Source organism: Camellia sinensis, chromosome 3, assembly GCF_055761805.1.
Source record: "Camellia sinensis isolate YWXY chromosome 3, ASM5576180v1, whole genome shotgun sequence".
In the NCBI taxonomy this organism is placed as follows: domain Eukaryota; kingdom Viridiplantae; phylum Streptophyta; class Magnoliopsida; order Ericales; family Theaceae; genus Camellia; species Camellia sinensis.
In genome coordinates, this window is record NC_138963.1 from 5,421,010 (window position 1) to 5,426,605 (window position 5,596).

Below are 5,596 nucleotides of genomic sequence, written 5' to 3' on the forward strand. Positions count from 1 at the left end.
TGGTAGTAATGCATTATTTTTATTATTATGCGTGTGACTTGATTTGGGAAAGATGAGGGCTAGGGAGCCATATTTTCAAAATTTGAAAGAACCACCGAGGGGTGCGTGTCCTAGCCAAGGCAATATTGGAGCGAGAACTGTTTTACTTGCCGAGTGTGTGGAATTTCATGGGTATTACCCATTTAAAATTTTGTGCGTAGTATAGATTCGGTTTACTGTCGGGTGAACTCGAGAGGATGTGAAGTGTGCGATTAGTACAAGATGTAACACGCATTTGATATGGTGTCCTACGGGGGCATAGCGTATAATCTTGTTAAGGTTGGACTTGTACCTTCGTGATAAGTAGCGTTGCCGAGATTGCAGGTGTACTGATTGGCCGTTTTAAGTGAGGGGATGTTAGTCCCTATATAAGGTTGTGATTATTGTATCGGGAGCGATGTGTTGTGGGTAACTGTGTAGGAACCCACATTTTATGTCTTCGTCATGTTCATGAGCATCTGTATGATTATGGCTTGTTAAGCTTGCATGTGTATGATTGTGACTTGTTTCGCTTAAGCGAGTGAGATCCATGCCTTGTTTTGAAGCCCTGTGATTTGTCTAAGTGTTGTGTGCTTGTCTTGTTCCTTCCTTGATGTGAAACTTAGGTCATGCCTTGCCTGAGTTATGTTAGCCGATGTTATTCCAAGCCTAGGTTACGTTATGCCTAGATCATTCCAAGCCGAGGTCATCCTCAGTCTAGAAGTATCTTGGAACCCCTTGTTGACCTCCGTCCTTGCCTTGCCACATTAGCCGAGATGTTACCTTGCACCCAAGTGATCTCGTCCTGGAGTGGTATGACCTAGACCGAGGTGTGGCGCATCTAGGCCAAGATGTGGCACAGCTTAGTCAAGTGTTGTCCTACCTAGCCGAGGTCATTGTCACCTTAGTTGCCGAAGTCCTTTTGTTAGCCGATGTCACCCCTTGCCGGAGTGCCATTCCGTGTAGCTTGTTAGATACGCCTTGTTATTAGCCAATGTCATTGCCTCGTCAGAGAGCCCATACCGCTTTACTTGTTGAACACCCTTCCACCATGCTTGTCTGGTCTGTCAGCCACCTTTTCAGGGGAAACCCAACCAGTCGCCGCCACGTGTCTCAGCAGAGGGTTAACCCCAGAACCGGGTAAAGAAAACTATCATTTGGAATCATAACCTTGCCTTTTAGAGAGAGAAACTCTAGGAGGAAGAAGGAGTTTTAGAGTGAGAAAGTAAATCTTCAAGCTTGATTCCTAGAGATCGAACCGTTAAATCCGTGTTCTAAGCTTAGATTCTTGATCTGCTCATGATGTTCTTTATGTTCATGTTATTGCATTGCATGATCGGATATGATTTGTAAGCCATGCATTGTTTTGAAGTTCGGTTTTAGAAAGAGAAAACGACATTCATGTGTTCTTTAAGAAAAAGTCTTGTTTTGATCCGAAAGCTTGCATAAAGAATCATGTTTTTGTGTTTATTTCCGCAAGAACTTCAAGTACGGGTACCCAGGTCCATGTTTTCAAACTCGTAGCATGAAAATCCCAGATTTGTGATAACAGATTGTGATTGAACATTCATATTTTTCATGTTTTCACACTCATGTTCTTCATGTTCATCAGCAGAGGGAAAGCCAGAGTTCCCGACCTCTTTTCCTTGCATGTGGCCCTCGAGGACACACCTCGGCAAGGAGGTGTGGAACCTCGGCCTAGACCTGGTTAGTGCCCAGCATGCTTTTCCGAGATCATTTGCATACATAAGAGACTTGTTTGAAAGTGCGTTCAATAGGCTTTGCCCTGTGTTTGTAGGACTTGGGCTTGTCTCGACCCCGACGTGTGAAGAACTATGTGAGTGGTATTTTTAATAAAGCTATGTTATACTGTTTCGATAAATCTCGTTTTGCTTGGTTTTGACAGAAAGTATTTGATTTTAGCATGAATGACCATCCCTATTTGTATATTAAACACTATCTTGTTTTGATGGCATGTCTTGAAAGTCCTTAGTTGCAGGGGACTATAATGCAACTGCACTCTTGTCTTGAAAGTCCTTAGTTGCAGGGGACTATAATGCAACTGCACTCTTGTCTTGAAAATCCTTAGTTGCAGGGGACTATAATGCAACTGCACTCTTGTCTTGATATGCCATCACCCCTGGTAATGTGTAGATGTTATTAACATCCAAGGAACTTGAAAGGCCGGCAATGAACTTGATTTTTCCCCTTGATTGTAAAGTATGCTATGTATTGTTTGAAAGAAATCTTGGATGTCAATCATGCAAAACCTTTATTTCTAATATCATTCACTGAGTATCCAAGCTCACCCTCTCTATATATATGTAGGTGATGAGCAAGAATGTAGGAACCCACACTTTATGTCCTCATCATGTTCATGAGCATCGGTAAGATTATGACTTGTTTAGCTTGCATGTGTATGTTGTGATTTGTTTCGCTTGAGCTAATGCGATCCATGCCTTGATTTGAAGCCTTGTGATTTGTCTAGTGTAGTGTGCTTGTCTTGTTTCTCCCTTAATGCGAAACATAGGTTACGCCTTGCTTGAGTTATACTAGCCGATGTTATTCCAATGCCGAGGTCATCCTTAGTCTAGTATTAGTTTCTTGAAACCCCTTGTTGACCTCAGTCCTTGCCTTGACCACATTAGCCGAGATGTTACCTTGCACCCAAGTGATCTCGTCCTGGAAGTGGTATGACCTAGGCCGAGGTGTGCCACATCTAGGCCAAGATGTGGCACAGCTTAGTCAAGTGTTGTCCTTCCTAGCCGAGGTCATTGTCACCTCTTGCCGGAGTGTCATTCTGTGTAGCTTGTTAGATACGCCTTGTTGTTAGCCGATGTCATTGCCCTGTCAGAGAGCCCATACCGCTTTGCTTGTTGAACACCCTTCCACCATGCCTTGTCTGGCCTGTCAGCCACCTTTTCAGGATGAACCCAACCAATCGCCGCCACGTGTCTCAGCAGAGGGTTAACCCCAGAACCGGGTATAGAAAACTATCATTTGGTGTCATAACCTTGTCTTGTAGAGAGAGAAGCTCTAGGGGGAAGAAAGAGTTTTAGAGTGAGGAAGTAGATCTTCAAGCTTGATTTCTAGAGATCCAACCGTTAGATCCGCATTCTAAGGTTAGATTCTTGATCTACTCGTAATGTTCTTTATGTTTATGTTATTGCATTGCATGATTGAAAATGATTTGTAAGCCATGCATCGTTTTGAAGCTCGATTTTAGAAAGAGAAAATGACATTCATGTGTTCTTCAAGAAAGTCTTGTTTTGATCCGAAAGCTTTATGCCTAAATTCACGTTTTGTGTTTGTTCTTGCATGATTTCCAAGTATGGGTACCCAGGTCCATGTTTTCAAACTCATAGCACGAAAACCCCAGATTTGTGATGACAGATTATGATCAAACATTCGTATTTTTCATGTTTTCACACCCATGTTCTTCATGTTCATCAGTAGAGGGGAACCCAGAGTTTCCCGATCTCTTTTCCTTGCATGTGGCCCTCGGGAACACACCTCGGCAAGGAGGTGTGGAACCTCGGCCTAGACCTGGTTGGTGCCCAGCATGTTTTCCGAAAACATTTGAGTACATACGAAACTTGTTGAAGGTGCATTCAATAGGCTTGCCCTGTGTTTGTAGGACTTGGGCTTGACTCGACCCCGACGTGTGAAGAAACTAAGTGAGTGGTATTTCTAATAAAGCTATGTTACACTTGTTTTGATAAATCTGGTTTTGCCTTGTCTTGAAAAGTATTTGATTTAGCATGGATGACTATCCCTATTTTGTATATTAAAGGCTATCTTGTTTTGATGACATTTCTTGAAAGTCCTTAGTTGCAGGGGACTATAATGCAACTGCACTCTTGTCTTGACAGTCCTTAGTGCTAGAGGACTCTAAACTTTCGCAGCACAGTTTGTCTTGACAGTCCTTAGTGCTAGAGGACTCTAAACTTTCGCAGCACAGCTTGTCTTGACAGTCCTTAGTGCTAGAGGACTATAAACTTTCGCAGCACAGCTTGTCTTGAAAGTCCTTAGTTGCAGGGGACTATAATACAACTGCACTCTTGTCTTGGGAATGTCATCGCCCTCTTGTATTAAGTAGATGTAATAACATCCAAAGAACTTGGAAGGCCGGCAATGAACTTGACTTTTCTTGATTGTAAAGTATACTTTGTATTGTTTTGAAAGAAATCTTGGATATCAATCATGCAAACCTTTATTTCTAATATCATTCACTGAGTATCCAAGCTCACCCTCTCTATATATATGTAGGTGATGAACAAGAAGGCATTGAGGCCTAGACGTGATTGCCGATGTGTTTTGGGCGTATAGCCGACATGTTTTGGATTTGCGTTTTGCATCGTCTTGAAGATTATGCTTCTCGGCTTATGTTCTTTGTTTGTTTTGGTATATGTCGGCTTGAGAAGCCTTTTAGTCAGGATGTGTTTTGTATCTCATTCTTGCTGTACCTAAATTGTAAGACTTGTAAAGATGTTTGATGTATGACATTCCATTGGACTTATGCACGGCTCTCATGGACTATTTAGATTTTGTATATGTATATATATATATTGCTTCCGCACTTGTAAGCCCCATATTTTATACTCTGATTGTGTGTGATTTTTGTAAGACGGCCTTCGGTAACCTCGGGTTACTGGCCATCACGGCACCAAACTACTAGGGGCGGTTTGGGGGCGTGACAGATTGGTATCAGAGCACAAGATCCTTGTAGTACGTTAATCACACACCTTGAGTCCTAGAGAGCCTAGGATTTCCCCTAGAATGATGTTAGGAATTGCATCATATTGCTTGCTACTTGACTATGTGTGCATCATTTTGGCCTAGACGCTCGTTACTTGCGTATGTGTTATTTGTTTAGTTGTTTTAAAGTCTCATCTTGCATTCCCCCTAGCATCATGAGGAGAGGTAGACCCCCGGTTGGCCGAGATCGATCGGAAGACAGGTTGGAGAGATTGGAAAGGTTAGTCGAAGGCTTGGTTCGTGAGCAGAGACAACCTAGGCCGCAGGATACTGGTACCACTTCTATGCATGCCGAACAGACGAATGGCCGATATGCAGCTCCACCCCCTCCAGTGCCACAAGTGCCTCCGCAGCAAGCTTTGTATGGGAACGACACGATAACTCTAATCAGAGAGTTCAAGAAGATGAAACCGCCGAGATTTCAGGGAGGCATAGAACCAATGAAAGCCGAGGCATGGGTTTTAGAGATGGAGAAGTTGTTTGAAGTTTTTCCCAGTACAGACGCCCAGAAGGTATCTCTAGCAGCATTCACATTAGACGACGATGCTCGTAGGTGGTGGATGATGGTTCGAGAAAGCAATCCGGGTTTGACGTGGGCAAAATTTTTGGAGTTGTTCTACAACAAGCATTTCCCCCTCAGCGTCCGAGACCGAAAGACCACGGAGTTTCAGAATCTGATCCAAGGGAACAAGACGGTCGCAGAATACGATCGTGCCTTTACTGAACTAGCGAGATATGCGCCTCATATGGTTGACGACGAGTACCGAAAGGCGAGGAAGTTCGAAAGTGGGTTGCGTGGACCGATACAAGATCGGGTCAA